Raw genomic sequence first — 26,144 nt, forward strand, 5'->3', positions numbered from 1 at the left:
TGTAAATGAACATCTCAAAATGACCCACTTAGGATTAGTTGTGATAAGAGTTAAGGCTTTAACCAAAGAAAATTTACGAGCTAAAGTCTTTATATGTTTTTATGATGATAGGTTTAATGATGTAGGACAGAGTATTTTGGGCAGCTATGAATTAGATATGAATTCGAAAAGAGGAATAGTTTATTTTATACTAGATTTCCTTTTACCAACCTTAACCATTCATAAAAATATAAAAATAGGAATAAATAGTACAGGATATAAAATGAAAAAGGGAGAAAAGAATTTATTAGTTTGCACAGCCACTACAACAAAATACACCTTTGGCGACCAAAATTGGCGACTAAAAAAAATTTAGTCGCCAAAAGTTGTGGAATTGGCGACCAAAATTTTTTTAGTCAGCAAAAGTATAAAATTTAGCTACTAATTTTTTTAGTCAGGATTATTGATTATTGGGGACTAAAAAAAATTTAGTCACCAAAAATACTAGAGTTGGCAACAAAAAAATATTTTAGTCGTCGTATATTGAGTTTTGGCTACTATAACCATTTAGTCGCTGAATGTAAAACAAAAAATTATTCTTTATCTTTGGCGACCACACTTTTGGTCAACAAAAACATATTTTCAGCGACAGAAAAATATTTTGATCGTCGTATATTGAGTTTTGGCAACTAAAACCATTTAGTCACCAAATATAAAATAAAAATTATCTTTTATCTTGCCAAAAACATATTTTCAGCGACAAAAAAATATTTTAGTCGCCGTATATTGAGTTTTAGCTACTAAAACCATTTAGTTGCCAAATGAAAAATAAAAAATTATTTTTTATCTTTGGCAACCAAAAGTTTGGTTGCCAAAAACTTATTTTCAGCGACAAAAAAATATTTTAGTCGCCAAAAAATTAAAATATTTGGAGAGAGACATTTCAAATTTTGGAGGGATTTATAAAATTAATTGGCGACTAAAAATAGTTAGTCGCTAATGGTGTAATATATATATATATATATATTTGGTTTCCAAACCACAAACCAGTGCCTCTCTCTCTTTCTCTCCCTTCAGCGTCCCTCTCCCTCTCCGCTGCTCCTCTCCCATCCCTCTCTGACCGTCGCTCCTCCTTGCATTCGCCGGCAACCGGAGCACCGATTCACTATGACTCTCTGCCTCTCCCTCTCTCTCACGCCTCTGTTCGCCTTTGTTCACCTCTATTTCTCTCGTTTTGTGTCCCTCAGCATTGGGTGCATGAGCATCACCTTTATCGCACACAGTACCACCGTCGCACCTCCGTCGATCCACGATTGACTTTACCCCACGTATGTCTCTATTTCGCCCTCTCTCTATCTCTGTCTCTGCCTCCCTCACTTCTTTCATTCATTCTTTCTTTATTTTCTTTTTCTGCTCAAGAAATTGAGATCTTTTTTTAAGCTTCAATTCCATATCTTTTTCAATCTATCATTCGAACCTATTGTTTGCTTGAAAAATAAGCCTTCTGGAGCTTAAATCTATGCTTGGTTTCTCTTTTCAAAAAACACTTTTCAGAAAATTCTACTTTCTTATTTTTCGTGTTTTTTTTTTTTGTTTTTACTGATTTTTTTTAATATTTTAAGCAATTTTTTAAATTTTTAGACATACCTAACTTAGATTTATCTAAAAAGTAAAAAATTTGTGAAGAAAACCTTTTAAAAATTCACTAAATACCCAAAATACAAAAAAAAAAATACGAGAATTCAGTATATTTTTTATATTTTTATGTATTTATTAATTTTTTAAAATATTTTTTCACAAATTTTTTATTTTTTAGATACATCTAAGTAAGGTGCATCTAAAAAGTAAAAAAAAAATGTTTAAAATTTTAAAAATATTCACTAAAAACAAAAAAAATACGAAAACTAAAAAACTTAATTTTCAAAAAACTTAATTCAAAAAACTAAAACCAAACACTGGTTTTACAGCTATTAAAAAAGAGGGGGCTTGCTTGATTTCCAGTGAATTTATCATTGTGGACTGTTTACATTCAACCCTAGATTGGTTATAATTACTTGAATTCGGCGGCTTTGCGTACAATTCGTTACTTCTGTGGTCGATTGCTAGTTTGTTTGGCTCAATCTTCTTTTTTCAATTGACAAGTTCGTAGATTTATAAGCTATTTATGTCGCTGTAGAGTATCTATTTGATGGGTTGTCTCTATGAGTTTATGGCTGTGTAATCTTATGGTTGAGTTTATGTTTTGATCCAATTTTGTGTGTCTATACAAAGGGTTTTCTGGGTTACCAAACAAGATTTATGACTAAATTTATAATCTGAACTTGAATGCTTAATATTTTTGTTTTCTTCTGTGGTTTTAGTAATTGACTATTATGTGTTCGATTATTTTCCTCAGAGATTGGACTCTCTGCCTGATGGCCATTATCCAATACATTTGATGTTTATGGTTATTAAACTTACATACAAAGTAAGTTTATACAAAAATATGAATAGCATATATAATATGGATGCTAATATATGTGAGATGTGTTAAATTGGTTTTGGGATTTTATATTATTGGGAATATCAGGGACTTTATTTCCTAATCTATCTACTCAACTTTGCTTTGATCTTTAAAACAACTTTCTGTGCCTAAGATTTTATAATTTTTTTTATTTGATCATTAATTGCACTGGTTGATTCTAACCAAATCTTTGGATAGTTGAGGTACTCTGCAATTGCTTTCAAAATGCATTGCAGAGTATATTCCATGTGGATTAAACATTTTAATTCAACTGTAGGACCTGTCAGATGATAGAGTTATTTGTGTAGATCCACTGAAAATTTACTACCACATTCCCAGTGGTAAGCCTCTCAACATCTAGTTATTATTAGTCCTCATTAATTTCTATTGTTTTACATTCAACATGGGCACTAGGAAGACCAAGTATTGCCTTCTTCATTTATTTACATCACTGATCAAAAAATTTCACCTCACATGTCCTAACTCCAAAGGTATTGACCAAGAATTCATTGCAGGGGAGAAAGAGATTGTGCAGGGGCGCTAATATGGATTTTTGTTGATTCTTTAATGCCTTGGTAAATTTTATATGTTAAATGTTCATACCATATGCATGTTTAATTTTCTATTTCATTTTTGTAGCTCTTGGCCACTCTTAGTTCTCTTTGTTTAATGTATATAATTTTTGTTCTAATTACTTGCATTTTGTCAAATCTTAATTTTTAGAAACTACATAAAGATTGTGAATTTTTTTGTTTGATCTTTTCTTGTCAATATTAAGGAGTGTGTCAAGATGGAATAAACATGCAAGTTCATACCAATGTTGAATGTACAGTAGTTGGATTCACTGGCTTTAAATGAGTGTCAATCTAAAATTGATCTATTGCCTAGGCTTTTGCTAATTTGCGTTGTAGTTCACCAATTTGATATTTGGTTTGTGGATTGGACCACTGAAGTCATGTCCTGAGTCATCTATACTGTTACAGAATCACAGAAATGGATATTGATATTGTATATATATATTTACAAGTGTCACTCCAGGTTTAATAAGCACATGCAAGATCATATTTCTGATGTTAGTCTATTGACTAGAAGTGTATAACCATACAGACAAGTCTATTGTGAAGAACTTCTCATCAAACAAAAGTAGAAAGTGAAATAAAAGAAAATCAGTGTTTTGGAGGTGTGGGGTTCCAAGATTCAGGGAGCAGTAGGCTAAAAGAGAACTAATATTCTTCTTCCAACTTCATAAAATTTTCCCAAGTGCTGTGTTAATTTACAGTTCACTTTTTTCTTAGATATATATGCCAACCAAACCACTAATAGTTATGTATATATATTTTCACCTCTCTCAGTCCCTCATTCTTGTCTGTGAGCGGCTAACGCAAGAGGAGTAAGAGTTTGAGACTTAAAAGAGAGAGAGAGAGAGAGAGTAAGGAAGTAGAACTTGAAAGCTAGCCTCAAGGTAAATTACACACCCTTCTTCTCCTCTCCAATCCTGCATACTCTTCTTAATCGACCTCCTAGCATGTCCTGTGTGTGTATGAAATGTTGGTATGCTTGGCAATGGGGTGTAATTTTAGGTGTTAGTATGAACAAGTGACGCAACCTTGTATTTTTTGCTGATTTCATGACTGCTGCAACTTTATCACTCTTGGAAAAATATCAAACTTACTTCTTTTTCAAAACTGAATGTAGGGGATAATCTTTGAGGTGTTTAGAGCATGTGACATTTTTGGTAGCCCCTAATTAGATGTTTTCATAGTCTAAACAATTTTCTTAAACAATCTAGCCGTGTGTTTCGAGAAAACAGTCCACTTCGTGTATTTTAAAATAAAATAAAAATATCTAGAAAAATCATCTTATAGGTTGGCTCTTATGTCAAAACTTATCATTTTTAGTCCTCTTTCCAACAAAATTTATTTGAACAAAAGTTATTGGGTAGATTGAGACAAATGCTCATTTTCCTAAAAGTGTGTCAAATCTGGACAGAATATGGTGTATGGACTATAGATAAAAATTCTGGTTAGGTTATGCAAATTTTGAAATTGGGAATGAAAGTAAACTTATTATTCTATGTTTTTGTTAATTTTTAGAACCTAAAAAGGTCCAGAACTATTTTTACTGACCCAATCCATCGACTCCTACTAATCTAACATCTGCTGAAAATGTGTTACTTTTTGTGTCAAGTGTTCCTGAGTGCTCAAAAGCATGCCAAATGTGGTTTACTTGCGTTACCATGCTTGTATGTATTAATTTTTTATATTTCATCCCATATACTTGCCTCACATTCATGTATATTATCACAGTTAGAAGTTGGTTTTGATGTTGAAATACTGGGTGAGCAAAATGGCATCTTGATATCTGAGGTTTTTTTTTTTTTTTTTTTTTTATTGTTGTCCTGCAGAGTTTTGGTGTTGTTCTAAAGATAATAGATGTCTTGAAGCTAAACAAATAAAATAGAAGTCTTCTAGGAATCCACATTTTGGTACTTGTGTTTTGGAATGGAAAACTTTCCCTCGAGAACACTAATTTTTTATTTTTTGTTTTGAACAAGAACACTAAATTTGGAAATCTTGATTTTTTTTTTTCTTATTAGGTTTCTTTTATAAGACAAAACATCAAATGATGTTAGGAATAACATCCGCTTGACAAATTAGAATGCATATATATATATATATATTTTTTTTATAGCATAACTATTTATTCTAACGTTGCCAGAATAGAATAAATAAGAATCTAAAATGTTTGATTGGTTCTCTCTTCTATTGATTTTCTTTAGGTGTTTAGATCTTCTATTTTCAGGTATCATTATATCTGGCCATGATGTAGCTGTGTTATGGCCTGAAATGTAGGACTGTTGTTGGGAGCTATTTGTGACCGCTGCATCTAATGCTGCTTTCTACATTGCTAGAACTGTAAATCCTGCTGGAGTTATGCAGTTGGTTGCTGCTGCTGTAGCTGCTGCAACTGGTTGCTAATATATTTTTTTTGTGTACGGAGGACATGTTTTGTATGGAATTATTATTTTAGGTTGGAATATATTTAGTTTGTATGAAATTTGACATTAAAAGTGATTCCTTTTTGGATGGTTGGAAGTGAAATGGATGAAAATTATGGAATGATTGATAATATATGTATTGTTTTATTTATATACATGGTACAAGTTGCACGGAATACATACAGATTGTGGACAAAATAATTAAAAATAATAAAATCATGTTTTTGGCGACTAAACAATTAGTAGACAAAAAGGAAGTAAATATTTTTAGCGACTAAATAGTTAGTAGCTAAAAATAAAAATAAAATGAAAAAAACTTTTTGGCTACTAAATATTTAGTAGCCATAAGAAAGAGCAGGCTTTAGGCAACTAAGGCTTTAGTAGCTAAAAATAAATAAAATGAAAAAAAAAAACAAAAACAAAAAGTTTAGTGACTAAAATTTTAGTTGCCAAAAACAAAATCAAACTTTGGGTGATTAAAATATTTAGTAGCTAAAAAAAATAAGATGAACAACAAACTTTTTGGCGACTAAAACTTTTAGTCACTGTAAATAATTTTAGTTTTTTGGTGACAAAATTTTTTAGTCACTGAAAATGCGATTTTAATTTTTTTTGAAAAGTTTTGGCGACTAAAAAATTAGTCAACAATTGATGACTTTCGGCGACTAAATTCTTTTTAGTCACCAAAACATTTCTCGACAACTGTTCAACGAATAATCTAGTGACCAAAAATTTTAGTGGCCAAAAAGTTTCGGCGACTAAAAATTGACTTTTGGCAACTAAAAATTTAGTCGCCAAAAGTGACATTTGTTGTAGTGAGCATTTTTAGGCTCAGCGGTCTCAGAAAGCAATACCCATTATACACTTAAATGATCAAATAGTTAAGATATTAGGCACAAAAGGAATAGAGGCACTACCAACTAAAAAATATGGTTTAGAAGATAATGCAGCACTAGATTGGAATTTACGAGATTTCCTAAGACAAGAGATTAGCCCCTCAAGACAATTTATTATATCAAAAAGCAGAAGGAAGTTATGTAGTAAGATTTACTCAATACACATATGTTGCACTAGAAAAATCCCAAGATGATGAATTTAGTAATATAGATAGGGAAGAAAATCAAGATAATCATAGTGGCATAAATTGACTTTATGTAATGACAAAAGAAAAAATAATATCACAAAATAAGATATATAATATCAATGAAATAGATTTGAAAAATTTTACTCTAATATGAATAAAATATTAGATACCAGATTCTATGAATATATAGGTAGGGGAGATACCCATGATAAAGCAGTGTTATTTTTAGACCAAGAATTTCATACTGAATATGTAGATGATATTTTAGAAGATAAAATATATCCTAGTAAAATAGTTAAAATACCAAAACAATCTAACTTAGAAGACACATTTTATATGAATACTCAAACAACAGAAAGCACATGAACTAGCAACCCACAGCATACGAAAGAAGAACCAGTAGGACTAATGCAATATGAAATAGGAGAAAGGAGACCACTAACCAATACAAGATGTAGTAAAGCAGATCCTAATCAACAGTATAAGTTTCATGGAAAGCGCAGACAACCAGATGTGAACATATAATTACAACCAACAACCAACCAAAGAACCTTTTAGACTTAGCTAAATTCGACCCACAGATATGACAAGAAGTGATAGAAAAATGAGAAAAAAATACAGTAAAGGCATGGATAAATAATCCCTTCGAAGGAAATGATATGTGAAAATATATGAAAATATTTTTAGAAGATTCAACTTTGAACATGTATTTAACTTTTTAAAAAAATATACGAGGAGAGGAGGAAGAAACAAATAAAAAGTGGGTTGGTCATTTTTTAATTTGTTGATGGTGAGGTTGACTTTGATCAATCCATTCCTCCATTGGCTGATCATAGCTCTCACCTCTCGTCTACAACCAAAGACATAGGATTATATCAAAAATTAACCCAGAGACTTATTGAACTGAATAATTTGATCTTTATATTTTAAATTTAGGTTAAATTTAGTCTTTTCATTCAAATTAAAAGTTATAGTCAACGATTTTAAGACACTTATCATTTTTTTAAGATGTATATATAGAAAAAATCAACAAAATTTTATAAAAAAAAAACTAAATTAAGAAACCAAGTGTACGGATACTAAATTATTCAATTTAAAACTATAGTTTTGTTTTCTAAGAATGCTATGATTACAAGTTGGACAAGATAACTATCACACACATAAAAAATGCTCATTTATTTTATGGAATAAAAAATTTCATTTTATCTTTTGCACTATTACTTAAAATTAAATTAAATTTTGATTTTTTTAATAATATTAACTTTATATTTAAATTATTTGATTTTAATCAATTTTATCCTGTTATCAATGTAATCAAACAAAAATTACTAACATGGCACAAAAACTTTATCTAAAATTTCATTTTACCCCTAAATAATTTCTAAAATATTAATTAGACTTTTGAATATATATAATAAAAAAATTAATTTAAATATCTTATAATAATTTTTTCCAAAAAAAATATGAAAAATAAATTTTTAATAATAAACTTATTGTTCCTTTGCTCTGTTAAAACACAAGTATTACTCAAGTGGCCCACAATACAGGTGCAAAACAAAAAAATTATTAAATGGTTTAGGGTTGTCTATCAATTAAGCTTCTTGTCTCATGTTCTAACAAAAACTTAAATACAATGGTGGTGCCACGTTTTTGATATCACCATTTAATTATTTCTTAACTTGCTTCATAGATACGTGATATCTAAAAAAATTTATTTCACATCATGTAATTTTATTGTGTACTGTTGATGATATTACATCAACAATATCACCATTAAACTAAACTTTTACTCTTCGGCAACAATCTAAGATCTCCCCCCGAGAGAGAGGGAAATGAGGAAGCAAGTCTGAAAATGGGTTGTTGAGTCTAATTTGTTGGCAGCACTGCTACATGCACAAAATTGTGGTATACAAAACAGAAGCTCTCACATGATATGTGGGACACCGTCGTGAGAGTTTCAAATTTCTGCGTGAATAATGTTTCTTATTTGTTAGAGAGGTCATAGTATAATATGGTTATTCATTTTTTAGGAATAAAAATTCAGTATCCTGGTGATACCATGTCACCATTAATATGTGTTGTCACTAATAAATAGTAAACTTATATATGGAGAATTCAGTATCATGGTGATACCATGTCACCATTAATGCGTTATCTATCATTAAGGTCTCGTTTGGGAACAGATTATTTTAGTAACTTTTTAACTTTTTGACTAAAATATGAGGTAAAAAAATTAGTATCTTTGGGATGATTTTTTGATTTTTTACGAAAAGATGTGTAAAAAGTAGAGAGAAAAGAAAATCTTTATCTCTTTGATATAAGCTGTTGGCTTTTTGATTTTTTTAGTAACTTTTTGACTTTTAAGCTGTTAGGTTTTATTTCTTGGCAATCCCGTTTGACAAAACTCCTTTGAGTTGTAATTTTATTCGCATTTTTATTTCTGTGAGGCTATGAGTTGTTAGATGCGAATCCAACCCGAATCAAGCATTTCAGAGAAGTTTGTGATGATAAAGCTTTCAAGATTGCCACTTCGCTGATTATGACGGGGATCGAGCTGCCCGGTCAGCTCGCGGGGGTCCAGGGGGCAGCGCCCCTTGGCGGGTCCGGGGCAGCGCCACGGCGGGGTTGAGGGGCAGCGCCCCCGAAGCAAAATGCAAAAAAGCATTCAAAGTTGCCTGTTCGATCATGTTATTTTTTTTTTCAGTTTTTCCAGTTTTAGCCTTCCCGCTCGAGCGGGACAAAGGGAGCTCGAGCGGAGATTGGAAGTACTCAGCATCTCTGCAGTCGCCTGTAAAAATACTGGAAGGTGTGAGTTTACGCTCGAGCGGATTCTCCCACGCTCGAGCGCATCTCAGTTTGTTCGCACGCAGTTTTTGGTCAGTCCGCTCGAGCGGGCTGTGTTGAGCTCGAGCGGAGATCGCGGGACAGATTCTATAAATTCGCGTGTTGGGTCAGATTTTAGGATAACTTCTCCAGATCTTCTTTTTGGTTTCTAGGGTTTATATCTGGGGATACTTTGGGAGTTTTCTTTGATGTTTTTATTGAGTATTCAACTCATGATCTAAAGAGAGTACATCAAAGGTTTGTTTTGTTCTACAAAAGAGAGAGTTATTCTTCAGTTGTGGATTCTGAAGAATTCGAGCCTGAAGCTTTGGTGGAATCCGGAGTGGCTCATCAGAAAGACAATTCCGTGGTGAAGATGGGGTTGGAAGAGGCACATAGAGGTTGGTTCAATTAGGCGTTGTGGATTCGCTAGGTAATTGAGAGTATACCTGTGTAATTCCTTTAATTCTTCTTAGTGGATTGTTCTTGTGGCTGTTGCCCGTGGTTTTTTGATCACAGTTGGAGGTGTCCAATTGTGGTTTTTTCCACGTTAAAATCGTTGTGTCTCTTTGTCTTGATTGTTTGATTGTTTGATTGGGATTGTTATATTCTGCTTTAAATTGTTACATAATCACAAATCAACATCTAGGGGATTTCTAGATTTTTCATAAGCTAAAACAACCACTTGCCAAACGAGGCCTAATAAATAGTAAACTTATATATGGAGGATGCATCCCATTTTTAAAGAATAACTATCTTGCCAAATAGGTCATAAAATAAATAACAATATATTATTAGATAGTGATATCACTCTTGTTCTGATTTTTTTTTTTTTTTTGGCTTTTCTAATTACAACATGTATCAATTATAAGTAGGCCTAATTTTTATTTTAATTTTTAAATATTAAACGTAAAACGTTTAGATTTGGATTTCAACATAATTGCCTGCCTTGTGCAAATTCATTTGAGTATTATTATCGTATATAAATTATATTGATAGTCTTTATATTTGCTTTGTCCTCATTTGGTAAATATTTTGGGACTAAAAAAGTATAAAAAATAAAATAAAATAGGCTATATAAGTCAATAAGACAATGTCATATTCAAATCATAATCATTATATTTTTTTTCTTGTAAAAGTCAAAAAAAATAAAAAATAAAAATCAAACAAAATTAAAAAAATCTTAATACAAAAAAATTAACTACAATATCTAATGCCAAACGAAGCTTTCTTATGTCATCCTCTGTGGTGGTAAATTAGAGCGCAATCTGTAATTCTTTCCTTGTGAGCGCGCCACGTCAACAGTCAAGGGAATGGATGGCCGAGTTGATCTATTATCAAACCACGTCGTTTTGCGTTTTGATTATTTATTTATTTTTATTTTTATTTTGCCGGGGGGAGGGGGGGTGTGTGTGGTTCGTTTTTGAATCTGGGTTTGGAACTAAGGAAGGAAGAGGGAAGGGAAGCACAAACGAGTGGTTGAGACCTAAGGCTCCGTTTGTTTAGAGTTATAGGAAGGAGATTAAGATTGATAGTGAGGTGGGACTACTATATGGAGTGTTTGTTTTGAGAGATGGGGAAGGGACTCCTAATCCTTTGGCATTAATAAAGGCCTTGGAAGGGGAATTGAGAACGAGAAGGTAGAGATGGTATTAGAAAAATAGTGAGAAGATTATAAATTTTTTTTTATTTTATTTTTTATATATTGGAAATTTTTTTAAAAATATTAATGTTTAATTTTTTATATTTTTTATTTGTTTTATTATTTTATATAAAATAATTTAACAATTCCTACACTAACAACAATCATCAAAACAAAAGCAATTTTACTTAATCCCCTCACTATTAATCCCCTCCATTCTACCTCTGAAAACAAACGGGGCCCAAGGGTAGAGAAGACGATAGCGGCGTACAACGGCGATGGCAAAGCTCTCTTCAATCAAACTCCATCCACAAGCTCTCACCATGGTAGGAAGAATTTGATAGCAACAGACAAGTGGGTGATTACGATGGTGATGAATTGATTTGGTGTGGTGCCTTTGGCTGGATGGGAGAGAAGATAGGTTGGGTAATATGAAGGGTTAGTTTTGGCGTAAAATAAATAAATAAATAAACATGAGCAGAAGCAGAGAGTCGCCGGAGAAAGACCTAAAGTAGGACTCATTTTTCTCATAACGTCTCTTGTTTACTTGTTAATCTCTATCTGGGTTTGTCTTCTTTGATTCACTTTCACATACCTAGTCGAATTTTATCTTTCTCGGTATTCATCTAATTGACAAATTAGTATTTTGATTTCTCAATCTGGATATTTATTTATTTTTATAATAAAAAATGGGATTTATTATGTACTTGTAGGCCTTGGATCCTTGCTTGAAATCCCAACACCCGAAGAACTATGTGAGTGATATTTTTAATAAAACTATGTTATAAAGTTTTGATAAAGCCTTGTTTTGTTTTGGAAAAGTATTTGATCAAGCATGAATGATTATCCCTAGTTTTTGTATAAAGTATTAGCTTTGTTTTGATGACATTTTTGGAAAGTCCTTAGTGTTAGGGGACTATAATGCAACTAGTACCCTTGTTTTGAAAGTCCTTAGTGCCGGGGACTATAATGCAACTGCACCCTTGCTTGTCTTGCCACCGACGGTTTACAGCGTGGGTTTGTCCGGAATGTTATCCCTTGTATTACATTGATGCTAGTAAACATCCCTTGAAGCTTTGAAAGACTTGATAGATGAACTTGGTTCATCCCTTGATTTTGTACAAGCTATGATATGTATTGTTTTGATAAAAATCCCGAATATCATTCATTTAAACATTTATTACTAATATCATTCACTGAGTATCCAAGCTCACCCTCTCCTTATATATACGTAGATGACGAGCAAGAAGGCGGTGACGTCTAGATGTGTTTTGCAAGATATTTTTGGATTCCTATTTTGTAGCATCTTGAAGATCATGCTTCTTGGCTTTGTAATTCATTTCTTTTGTATATGTCGACTTGAGAAGCCTTTTGATCAAGATGTATTATGTATTTATCTTATTGAAATCAAATTGTAAACCATGTTAAGATGTATGTCATTTCATTTGATCTATGCACAGCTCTTATGGACTACTTAGATTTCAATAATATTGCTTCCGCACATGTATGCCCCATATGTATACTCTGGTCGTGTATGAAACCTTGTAAGTTGGCCTTTGGTAATCTCAGATTACTGGCCATCATAGCACCATTCTACTAGGGGCGGAAATGGGGTCGTGACAGATTGGTATCAGAGCACTGGTTCCTTATAGTACGTTATTCACACACGTTAAGTACTAAAGAGCTTAGGATTTCCCTTAGGATGATCTTAGGATTGCATCATGCTGCTTGCTACTTGACAAGGTGTGCATCATCTCGACATAATTGTTTGTTACTTGCATACATGTCTATTTGCTCATTTTGTTTTAAAGTCATATTTTGCATACTCTTAGCATCATGAGAAGGGGTAGACCTCCGGTTGGCCGAGATCATTCCGAGGACAGATTAGAAAGATTGGTTGAAGATTTGGTCCGTGAGTTCAGACAACCTAGGCCACAAGACACTAGCACCACCTCTACTCAGGCCGAGCAGACAAATGGCCGAAACGTAGTTCCACCTCCACCTCCTCCAGTGCCGCAAATGCCTCCACCGCCAGCTTTGTATGGGGACGGCATGATAACTTTGATCAAAGAGTTCAAGAAAATAAATCCGCCCAGGTTCCAAGGGGGTATAGAGCCGTTGAAAGTCAAAGCGTGGGTTTTAGAAATGGAGAAGTTGTTTGAGATTTTTCCTAGCACCGACGCTCAGAAGGTGTCATTGGAAGCATTCACATTGGATGATGATACTCGCAGATGGTGGATGATGGTCCGAGAAGGTAATCCGGGTTTGACTTGGGCTAGATTTTTGGAGTTATTTTATGACAAGCACTTTTCCCTTAGTGTTCGAGATCGCAAGACCACAGAGTTTCAGACTTTGACACAGGGCAGCAAAACCGTGGCTGAATACGATCGTGCTTTCACCGAGGTAGCAAGGTACGCACCCCAAATGGTCAATAATGAATATAGAAAAGCCAGGAAATTTGAGAGTGGGCTCCGTGGACCATACAAGATCGGGTGAATATGCTCAACATGCCGACTTACGTCGGAGTATTAGACAAGGTCATCCTAGCAGAAGCTAACCTAAACAGATATCAAAATTCAGAGGAGAGCCAGAGAAAGAGGCAGAATTATGACAATCGCCGAGGAATGTTTGATGCCAAGAAGAAAGTGAACATAGGCAATTCAAGCAACTCAAGGCAGGAAAGTGGTACTAAGCCGACGTGTTCGAGTTGTGGGAAGCCACATTTTAGAGCTTGTCGTTGGGCGTCTGGAGCTTGCTTCGAATGCGGAGAAATGGGTCACCGTGTTAAAGACTGTCCCAAGACCAAGGCAAATGATGGGAAGAAAAGCGAGAGTACCTCGTATTCTGCACAGAAAGGCAACGTCGAGAAAGGACAAATGAGGCTGGGTAGAGTTGTTGCGTTAGTGCCAACAGACACTCAGAACGCCGAGGCAGTAGTGTTAGGTATACTTCTAATTTGCTCGCAAGATACATACATATTGATTGATTCGGGTTTGACACATTCATTTGTATCTGTTAAGTTTGCCGAGAAGTTAAATAGAGAACTAGAACCCCTTGGTTATGTGTTATCTGTATCTACTCTATCTGGGAGAACTTTGACTGTTGCATCCATTTATAGAGCATGTGTTGTTGTGATTGAGGATGTAGAGTTATTAGTTGATTTGATGCCGTTGAACATAACTCACTTTGATGTCATATTGGAAATGGATTGGTTAGTAGGAAATCATGCATCCATTAACTGTGTTTCCAAAAGTGTCACGTTGATACCCCCAAACCAAGCTGAGGTTACGTTTCAGGGTAAATGAGTAGTCTCTCCACCTTACTTGATCTCATCCATGAAGGCCTATAAGTTGATTCAAAAAGGGTGTCAAGGTTATTTATGTAGTATACTAAGCAATCTGAGTAGAAACGTTGAATTGGCCGACATCCCAGTTGTTAAGGAATTCCCCGACGTCTATATTTAAAACAAATGTCACGTACGGTACACAATTTAGTTTACATAGCATTGTTGGTACAGGTATGATAAATGCATAGGTACAATCTTGACATGACGTGATATAATCTTTAATCATTCTAACTCTATTATCCTATAAAATTTTGGAATTATAACATTGTGTTTGAAAATGTAAGAATAAGTTATTTATAATAAATTTTATAATTTTCCACTTTTGATCTCATATTCTTCAAATATGATGGTTGACATCACAAGAAAAACTTTGCTTGTTTATCTTAAACAATGAGATTTATTGTACCAATACTGTCTTTGACCACAATGTTAATATTATATCTAATCAATAAAAATAAGTAAAAATAAGTAAATAAATAAAAAAACACTTGTTAAAAGGAAATATTGTACCTAATAAAATATTGAAACACTTGTTAAGTTTGAATTATTATTGTACATAGAAATTATTTACCTAAAGAAAATGGGATCATCATGATTGGTCTGGCGTGCAATGAGTATTTTTTTTTTTTTTTTTGAGATAGTCGATTGATTTTGGTGTAATTGTATCACGTTTTGTTAAGTTTTTCTTATTGGCAATCTCATTTGAAAAAATTCCTTTCAGTTGTAATTTTACTCGATATTTTATTTCAATAAAATTATGAATGTTTAGATACGAATCCAAACCAAATAGTGTCTTGCAAAGGAGTTTGTGACATTAATTCTTTCATGTTTACCACTTCACTGACTATGTCGGGGATCGAGCAGCTCGGTCAGTGTAGACACCCTGTTTTTGACCGACCTTGAGACTTAGACGTCACCAATTGAGCGCTTGGTGATATTGCATAATGTGCTCGTTCAGAAGTTTCAGAGTCTTGGCCGTGAGCCTTGCCTCCGGGCTTCCGAACCTTTTTGTGCTTTGCCTCGGTTTGCGAACCAGGCTCGGTTTTCTCTATTTTCTCTTCGCGAAGGGAGGGAGAGGTCTCGTAGATCATCTCTCAGTGGCCGTAGGCTACGTTTTGTGGCCGTAGGCCATTTTGTCCGTTTGGAGTCCGGTTTCCGGTTTTTCAGAGCCGTTGGCCGTGTGCCTCGGTTCGGGACCGCTTAACCACCTCCATTTGCTTTGGTTTTTGGCATACTTCTTATTTGCTCCCTTTTGAGGGACACTGTGGTCCGAGAGACCAACTTCGTGGTCGAACACCACTCCCGGTGCCTAACAACCCGTTTTCGGGGCCCCGGACTGCGTGTTTCGGCCCCCGAACCCTTATTTTGCATCGGTTTTGGTTCGTTTTTGGCAGGGACCTCTGTTTTATTGGTAAGAAGGCCGTAGAAGGGTGGGAGGCCAGTAATTGTTCTGTCAGCCAACTTTATCCCTTCATCGCCCTCCGTCGCCCGATTTTCCTCACTTCAAAGCCAATGTTGAACACCCTTGGGCCATTTTCTTGAACCCTAAACCCCATATTTGTGATGTACACATCTAGGAGGCCAACAATATGTGGTGGCCGGCCATTAATCCTTTCTGACCCTTTTGAACCCCTCCTAAAAGTGGGTTGTTCTCTCTCTTGGTTCACTTTTTCCAGTGTTTAACCACAGGGTTGTGTTGTGCACGCATCAGAGGATCTCTTCCTGTGGTGGCCGGCCACTAATTATACTTGAACCTTTTGACCCTTGGCCGGCCGGCCACCTGCAACTGAGATAGCTGGCCGGCCATGCTCCTGGCACCCTGTTCCTTACAGCTGTGTATCTGTTTTCCCCTCAGATTGTGTATCCGGGGGGATGCATTTTTGGGGGGAAACTTGATTGTTTTCCCTCCATTTTCTTCCCCCATTTTCCCCCTCTTTTTGCCTATATAACCAGCCTCCAGCTCTGGTTTTAGGGGTTGGAGAATTGACCTAAGAGCTTTGCATACATACACCTTCCCCTCCTTCTCTTCCAAGCTCAAAAACCCTCAAGCCTTACACCATTTTCTTCATCACCTTATAGCACCACATCCCCATCTTCCATTCCAGTAGCTTGAAGCTGATTTCCAGAGCTAAGGAGTGCTGCAACTCAAGCCAAGAGTTGCCAAAAGTTTAGTCTTCAAGGGTAAGCTCCATTTCCCTCCTTTTTGTCCATATTTTATTCAATACATAAGTCATTCTTTCTTGCTATTTTGGGCTCCGACCCTAACTGAAGTCAAGCTTATTTTGAGCCATTTTTCATGTTTCATTAAGGTCCTCTCACTGTTTGAGGCCTCCTTGGTGCACTTACTTCATTATCCCTCTTGTATGCCATTTTCTTGTGTAATATTTTTGGCCTGTGTATAAACTGTTTTGAGCTCTATCATGAACTAAAAATTTGCTTATTTTGAGCCCTTATTCAACATTGTTGAAGGGCTCATTGCTGTTTGGGGCCTCCATTTATCACTTGCCTTTATATCTCTATTTTGGCTCCATTTTTGCATGATTTATTAGCCTCTTGAGCTTCTGTTTTTCGGCTCTGGTCCGAACTTAAAACAGCCTTATTTTGACCCATTCTTCATGTTTTATTAAGGGTCTTTCACGGTTTGAGGCATCTTTTATATACTTTGTGTTATATCTCTCTTTTGGGCCTCATTTTGCATAGCATCTTGAACATATTTGCATACTGTTTTGGGCCCGGCCATCAACTGTAAAATGCATTATTTTTTTCCCCTCTTCAACATTGATGAAGGGCCCCTTTGTGTTTAAGGCCAGCAACCACTACTTGCTTCTTTGTCCATCTTTTGGTCCATTTCTTGCATGAGGGTTTAGCCATACCTGTGTTGGTTTTTGTGGTTTTCCATAAACTATAAAAGGTCATATTTTGGGCCTCTCTTAAATATTGTTGAAGGGACCTAATCTGTTTGGGGTCAGAAGCTATGAGTTGCTTCTTTATCTCACATTTAGGGCCATTTTTGCATGCTAGTTTTGCCCTATTTGTGTTTGCTTTTTAGCCTTGATTAAAACTGTAAACATGCTTATTTTGGGACTGCCTTTATTCACATGTCATAATCAAATAATGCATGCTTGATGTAGCTACAAGTCATTTCATGCGCTTAATCTTGCATTTCGGGACCATTTCATGCATCGGGTGCTATTTTGCCATCTTTCGGGGCTGTTTTGCATCACTTATTGCCTCTGAACTTTGCATGTTTTCATATCATATTTCATGCCTTGCAATGTCTTGTTAGAGTGGCATTTTGTGCCTTAGGTACGGTCCTCGGTTTGCGTGCATATGTGCACGTATTCCGAGTTGTCTCATTTTCATCTTATGGCCTCTTATGTGAGTGTGGCTGAGGTCCACTCATGTTGGTGTAAGTCCATTGCGCATTGTGTATGCCATTTTATTTCATAGCATTGCGTATGCTAGGTTGTAAGTTAGAGCATTGTGTATGCCATGTTACCTCGTGCATCGTGTATGCCATTTCATAACATTGTGTATGCTAGGTTGTATCTTAGTTGCATTTCATGCATATCATGCATATTGCATCGTGCTTGGGATAGGGGTTAGCCCGAGCACGGGAAACGAGGTATGTTTCGTACTCCGAGTGATAGAACGTGTCTCAATTCTAAGTCACCGACACTCCGGATTATCCATGATGGAGTTAGGTTTTAGTTAAGTTTTCATGTGCATTCATTCTATATTGAGTAATGCAAATCGACTCCTCGGCCATCATGCATCGATATGCGTGATTGATGGCACGAGGATCGAGGCGTGCATACATTTGTGAAAATACATTGCTATGCCCCTTTCCTGCTCTCTGTTGCAGCAAATCAAGAATCAGCAGTCTTCCGGAGTTCGGCGCGCTTTCCAAGAATAAATTGTAAAACAGAGGCTAATTGGGGCATCCTAGTGGATTTCCACGCAAGGCAGCCCAGACATGCATCATCCATCCTCCGAAGCAGAGTCAAGACAGTCCCTAGCTTGCATGCTAGTTTACAGCTTTCTTAGTTAAATTTGTTAATTAATTAGGAATTTGTATATTATTTGGACTGTATTATTCGGACTGTATTATTTGGACTGTACTATTTATTCGGACCCTCTGTGTGAGGGCATAATTGTAATAAGTGTGCGTGAGTGTGATGTATGTCTTCCAACCCCACGTCTTTCTTCCCTTTTATTTACCTGCTTATGATGGTTAGATTAGGGCATGTTTCAATTAGCATACAGTATGATAGCATGTTTGCATTCATTCATCTGTTTTGCATGCACCGAGCTCGGCACATCATACTAACTGCATTGTATTTTCAATTCCAAATTGAATACATGTTAGCTGTAGCATTTCATATGCCATGCTTAGAATAGCCGAGCCTGCTATAGTTGCATTTTTGCATGTGTTGCATTAGGCACTTCTATATAATTAGGATCATGCATAGATTTCTAATTAGCTTCTTTTTTGGCTTGGAGTACTCGGTGAGTTTTATGCTTTAGCATCCTTGCATACGTGTGAGTGACTGCCATGAATAGCATGCTTACTATGAGGCTAAATGCTTATGTGATATAAACTGCCTGAATGCCTGTGGGTGAAGGTTGGGTTACTTGGATTGGAATAAATCATCAACTGTTTGTTTTAAGCCCACTGAATAGTGGCAAAACCATCTCTTCTTAAGCCTACCTGAGGGTGGCAAAATCTGCATTTTAAGCCTACTTGCGAGTAGCAAACCATCTTTCAAAAACAAACATGAAATGTTTTGTTCCAATTCAGGCGACCCAGTCTATACTTGTATGCTGTGCGCATCACATAGTAATCTAGGCTAATAACCGGAATAAGAACACACAATGTTTTCAAAGCTAGATATCATGGTTAGTAGAGGCCGATCTTTGATCAGGCGAGCGGGGGTGCTCACGAAGTGACCTTCCCCAATCGTACCCAAGTTCCCGAGCCGAAGCAACTTTGGTGATGACGGACACGTGGCCTTAGGCAACGAGTCAGGGTTTCCTAAATTTCCCCAAAATAAAATATTTAGGTGGCGACTCTGTATCTGGCAAAGCAATCCATGTTTGGCACTTCTTTCAAAAAAATCTATTTTCTCAAAACGATTTGCCGGATTTGGACTCTTTGGTTCAGACTTAGAACCGTGACAATTTGAGAGTCCTGAGCTATAGTGACCCCAAATGAACAGAACGGGAGCTCGTTCCTCCCGGGGCGTTCGGGGACGTCTACAGTCAGCTCGTGGGGGTCCAAGGAGCAGTGCTTAGGTCGGGTCGAGGGGCAGTGCCCCCGAAGCAAAAAGTAAAATTACAGTCGAAATTGTTTGTCCGCTCGAACAAAGATGCAATCCTTTCAGAAGTTTCACTCGCTTGCAAAAGTACTGGGAGTTGTATTTTTAAGCTCGAGCAGCCTTTCTTGCGCTCGAGTGTAGATCCTTGTTTTGAAACATGCGTTTTAGTCAGACCGCTTGAGCGTCTATTCTTGCGCTCGAACGGAAATCGCAATTCTATTTTCTATAAATCTGCGATTGATTCAATTTCTAGGGTACGACTTCTAGATCTCCTTCTTGGGTATTAGGGTTTTCATCTGGAGTTTCTTTACTTGTTTCCTTTGAGATCTGTGAGAGTTTATATCATGAATTGAGTGGATTATATCAAAAAGGGTTGTTTTATTTATTTTCTATACAAAAGATAGGGTTGTTTTTCGGTGGATTCTGGGAAATTTGGGCCTGAAGCTTTGGTAGATTCCGGAGTGGCTCATCGTTGTGATTCGAAATCGGCATTGTAGATTCAACGTTGAACAAGACAATTTTGAGGTGAAGACGGTGTTGGAAGAGACACATTGGGGTCGTTTCAATTCAAGCATAGATTCGCTAGGTAATTGAGAGTACACTTACGTAATTTTTTTTTTGTCTTTTTAGTGGATTGTTTTGTGACTTTGGCCCATGATTTTTTTTATCACAATTGGAGGCGCTCTAATTGTGATTTTTTCACATTAAATTATTGTGTTAATTTGTCTTTGGTTGTTTGATTGGGATTGTTATTTACTGTTTAAAATTAATACATAATTAGAAATCAATATGTTGGGGATTTTAGAATTTTCACGTTCCATACTGTAAAAACAAAGAGATTGTCATAATGCAAACAAAAAAAATTTGTCTCGTCATGTGATTGAAATAGGGTATTAAAAAAACATAATTAGTTAAAAAAAATCCCTATGTGATCAAAACTGAGTGTAAAAAAAACAGTCACATTTTTGTTCATAATAATAATAAAATAAAATAAAGCAATGAAGTCAATTGGTAATTAAAAACCACAATTATTATTTTTTTTTTTCAAAAAACACAATAAGTTAAAAACTCAATCACAAATTAAGTTAATTGATGGTTAAAAAAATACAATCATTTATTTGTTCAAAAAACACAATGAGTTAAAAAAATCAATTACAATTTTTTTTCCAAGACAAAATATAATCTAATCATCATCAATAGTAATGAATACAATCCATTTTTGTTTCCCAAATAATTTTTTTTCTCATCATATGATTGAAATTGAGTGTAAAGAAACACAATCTATTAAAAAATGTGATCAAAACTGAGTGTAAAAAATCACGATAACATTTTTTCTCATAACAATAATAATAATAATAATAATAATAATAATAATAATAATAATAATAATAAAGCGATGACGTCAATTGATAATTAAAAAATACAATCATTTTTTTTTTCAAAAAATATAATGAGTTAAAAAACCAAATTATAAATTTTTTTTGCTAGACAAAATAAAAAAAAAATTAATTGATATTTAAAAAAGCACAATCATTTTTTTTCTTCAAAAAACACTGTGAGTTAAAAATTCAATCACAAATTAAGTTAATTGATAGTTAAAATATACAATCATTTTTTTTCCTTAAAAAAACACTGTGAATTAAAACCAATCACAAATTAAGTCAATTGTTAGTTAAAAATATAATCACATTTTTGCTCATAATAAAATGAAAAACACAATGAGTTAAAAATTCAATCACAAATTAAATCAATTGATGGTTAAAAAACACAATCATTTATTTTTTTTTAAAACACAATGAGTTAAAAAAATCAATTACAATTTTTTTTCTATTTAAAATACAATCAAATCATCATCAATAATGGGTACTTTGTGCGAGCCTAATTAATATAATCCATTTTTTTTAAAAAATACAGTGAGTTAAAAATCAAATCCCAAATTAAGTCAATTGATAGTTTAAAAACACAATCAATTTTTTTTTTCTCCAAAAAACACAGTGAGTTAAAAAAAATCAATAATAATTTTTTTTTTTCAAAAAACAATTTAATCATCATCAATAATAAGTATTTTATGTGAACCTAACGAATATAATCTCTTTTTTTTTTTCTCCAAAAAACATAATGAGTTAAAATCAAATCATAAATTAAGCCAATAGATAGTTAAAAAACACAGTGAGCTAAACAAAACAATTACAATTTTTTTTTTCAAAAATACAATCTAATCATGATCAATAAGGAATACTTTATGTGAACCTAATGAATACAATCTATTTTTTTTTTTTCAAAAAATATAGTGAGTTAAAAATCAAATCATAAATTAAGTCAATTGATAATTAAAAAACACAATAATTTTTTTTTTCAAAAAACACAATGAGTTAAAAAATCAAATTATAAATTTTTTTTTACTAGACAAAATACAAATCACAAATTTTTTTCCTTTTTCTGATATAGATATGTCGAACACTTGGAAAGAATGGTTGAGTATTTGGGTTTAAATTTGGTTGTTTTATGCTATCTTTGTAAATGTTCATGTTTATCTAATTACAATAACATTTTTCTCATAATAAAAAACAGAAATGAATAAAAAAGGAACCATTAAAAAATAAATAAAAGATTACTTACAACCTTTGAAACTTTCTCTGTGTGACTGTTCATGTTTATTTAACTGCAATCAAATTTTTCTCATAATAAAAGAAAATAAATGGAAAAAAAAACCATTGAAAAATAATTGAAAATATTACTTACAGGCTTTAAAACTTTCTCTTTATTTTGGTTTGTCCTAACTTGGTTTGTCCTTCTATTATAAAAAATAAGTAAAGAATTGTGTGTTGTAAAGAGATAGATATGTTGTTGGCAGAAGTGGAAAAGGCTGCAATAAGAATGGGAGAAGTTGAAAGTGAAGAATTATGTGGTAGAAGTGGAAAAGCCTGCAATAGGTATGGGAGAAGCTGAAGAGACTGTGTATGGGAAAAATCAAAAAAGATTGGGAGAAGTTGAGGTTTTTTTTTTTTTTTTCTTCTTCCTTAAATCAAAAAATTCGAAAGTTAAGATTGGGATATTGGAGCTCCCACAAGGTTTGTGGGTTAGGAACCTCCTTTTCCTTAATATATACTAGCATATTACCCGTGCCATGCACGGATTGTGTTTGTAATTATTTATATATGTGAATTGGGATTTTTAAATATTTTCTTTTTTTTAAATGTCTTTTTTTTCCTTTTTTATATTATATTAAAGTATAATATTTTGATAATAATCATATGTGTTAGACTTTTTAAAGAATTAAATGTCTTTTTTTTATTATATTATATTAAAATTTAATATTTTGATAATAATCGTATGTGTTGAAATTTTTAAGAAATTTTTTTAATATTTGTTCTTAATGCATTAAAGTGTTATTATGAGGGATAATAATCATATGTGTTGGGACTTTTCAAATAATTCATATGTGTTGGATTCCAAAGAATTTTTTTTATGCTTGTTCTTAATGCATTAAAGTGTTATTATGAGAGTAAGACTTGGGGGTTGGGAGAAGTTAATAAATGCTAAGGTTTTTTTTTTAAATTGCGATTTTTAAATGTCTTCTTTTTTTCTTTGTTTTTAAATGTCTTCTTTTTTTTTTTCCTTTTTTATATTATATTAAAGTTTAATATTTTGATAATAATCATATGTGTCAGGCTTTTTAAGGAATTAAATGTTTTTTTTATTATATTATATTAAAGTTTAATATTTTGATAATAATCATGTGTGTTAGACTTTTCAAAAAAAAAATTTATGCTTGTTCTTAATGCATTAAAGTGTTATTATGAGGGATAATAATCATATGTATTGGGACTTTTTAAGGAATTCATAGGTGTTGGATTTCAAAGAATTTTTTTATGCTTGTTCTTAATGCATTAAAGTGTTATTACGAGGGTAAGACTTGGGGGTTAGGAGAAGTTAATAAATGCTAAGGCTTTTTTTTTTTTCAAAAAACACAGTGAGTTAAAAATCAAATCATAAATTAAGTCAATTGATAGTTAAAAAACACAATAAATTTTTTTTTTCAAAAACACAGTGAGTTAAAAAATCAAATTATAAATTTTTTTTGCTAGCCAAAATACAAATCACATTTTTTTTTTTTTTGTGTGGATATGCCGAACACTTGGAAAGAATGGTTGAGTATTTGGGTTTAAATTTGGTTGTTTTACAGTTGTTGTGCTATCTTTGTAACTGTTCATGCTTATCTATGTAACAACCCCAAACCCTGATTAACGTTAATCCATGGTTAATTATGCTTAATTGATAATTAGGATGAAATTCTGAATTAAACTGCATATGTGTGTCGCATAAAGTATGTCTCTATCTGTTTAACGTAGGAAAATCTGTTTATGTTTTTCTTTCGATTTGCGAATTGAAGGCCTTATCGGCATTTGAATAAGAAATTTACTTGATTTATATGCTAATTAGGATTTATAGAATTTTATGTTTGGTTTAATTAAACTTCGGTTCGGAACGATTAAATTAGATTAAATTAATGCATTTTGATTAATTTTGATTAATTACTACCTTTAGAGCCATTTTGACCCCACTAAGCTTACCTTTTCATTTGATTCTTCCTCAATTTGATGCTCAACGTGAGAGAGGGAGAGAATTGAGGGATTTGGGTCCTAGGTTCAAGAATTGAATTCAACAAGGGGGGAATTGCTAGGAAAGAGGAAGAAAACTTGAAGATTTGTCCATCTAGTTCAAGATTTTAGCACCCAAAGCCCAATTAAACATCTAAGGTAAGAAACCAAGCTTTTAGTCTTGAAATTGAGTTAATTCATACATGAATTCAACTAAATTGAACTATGAGATGTAAGGATTAAGCTTGAGGAGTAGAGAGGGAGATCAATCCATGCATGCATGTACATTTTCTCTCAAATTGAGCATGATTTTAAAGATTTCATTCATGCATGTGTTCATCTCACTTACATTTTTAGAATTCATCATGTTTTCTATTAAATTGCCAAGTTTGATCATGTTTCAAAGAGGTTGCATTCAAGACAATTCATGCATGTTGTGCTCTTCAAGTATTCATAAGGTCATGTTGAAATTTTGCATAATTGGTAAACTCTTGAACCATAATTTTGTGCAATGATCCTCCATTCTTCATGTTTTACAAGTTTGCTTTGTTTTCTCAAGTTTTGGGGCCCAAGAGGTGTGTTTTGAAGAGTTGGAAGCATGTTTGAAGCTTGGGAGCAAATTTGGAAAACCCAGAATTTTGCTTCCACGCTCGAGCGAGGGATCCTACGCTCGAGCGACCATGTTTGTTTTCATGCTTCCACTCGAGCGACAAAAGGCCGGCTCAAGCGAAAATTGTAAGCTCTCAGAATTTCTGCGTATGTAGAAGCACGCTCGAGCGACAAGACTTGCGCTCGAGCGAGGAACTGTGTCACACGCTCGAGCGAGCATCGAGCGGAGATTTTCAGCAACCAGTACTTTCCACATTTTTGCAGATCGCTCGAGTGAAGGAATCTACGCTCGAGCAACTACTCACATTTGACATGTCTACTCGAGCGAAGAAAACCACGCTCGAGCGAGACCCCTGTTTTAGCAAATTTTGGCTAAGTGTTTCGATGTACATTGTTGTATCCTCATTTCATTCTAGGGATTCCTAGGCCATGATTAAGACTCCATAGTGAGGTTAAAGACTAAAACCACACTAAGAACAAACGAAGTAAGTTATGTATAATTCGAGCGTGTGTTTCAAGTATGTATTTTTATGTGTGTTCGTGTAGGTCATGTGCCTCACGATAAGTGAAGTGCCATCTTGCCATCTAGTTAGGGCGACCAATTATTTGTGAGTAATAACTTTGTAAAGATATGTTCAATGTTAAGTATTTTTTGAATATTATGATATGAAGTAATTAGTTTTCTGAAATGCTATGCTGTGTTTGAAACGAATGAATGATTGTCCAAAATTCTGAAAGTTATTCGTGGCATCCTTAGCATCATATGATATGCGTCCCTTCATTGGTCATTAGGTCCCTTTATGGGTCATTAGAAACATCTCTGTGCACATGAGTCATCAGAAAGCCTTCATGGCAGTCCCTTGTGGGTCATCAGATTTGCAATGCTAATGGATGTGTCACGTGTTATAATGATGCATGTACAAGCTTGAATACGAACTTAACTATGCCTATGAATCTTCTCTGTTATGATAACAGATTATGTACAAGGTTTGTTTCTGTATGGACATCATTCAGTAAAACCTTTACTCTGTTATTATTCACTGGGCTTTAGCTCACTGTTTATGTTATGTATGTAGGTGAGCCAGCGCGTGATCAGGCCCAGAGTTGATGGCCTACACTGCAATTTTGTCAGCCAACCATTGTGCCTGCCGAGGAGGTTCCGATTGAAGTCAAATTTCATAACTGTTTTTGTAATCATGTTAGGCTATGTTTATACTATGTCGTGTTTGGACAAGACGTCT

General features: G+C 34.1%; 1 protein-coding gene and 1 long non-coding RNA gene across 2 annotated transcripts in view; both read left to right on the plus strand.

Moving 5' to 3' along the window:
• LOC114316937 (receptor-like protein EIX1) overlaps positions 1-26,144 on the plus strand; it is a 229,248-nt gene that overhangs the window by 111,004 nt on the left and 92,100 nt on the right. The gene's annotated exons all lie outside the window — the stretch shown is intronic.
• Positions 1,982-5,613, plus strand: LOC114316936 (uncharacterized). The gene is made up of 2 exons (XR_014337462.1): positions 1,982-3,057; positions 5,285-5,613. It is a non-coding gene; the product is annotated as an uncharacterized LOC114316936 (long non-coding RNA).

Source organism: Camellia sinensis, chromosome 8, assembly GCF_055761805.1.
Source record: "Camellia sinensis isolate YWXY chromosome 8, ASM5576180v1, whole genome shotgun sequence".
Lineage (NCBI taxonomy): Eukaryota > Viridiplantae > Streptophyta > Magnoliopsida > Ericales > Theaceae > Camellia > Camellia sinensis.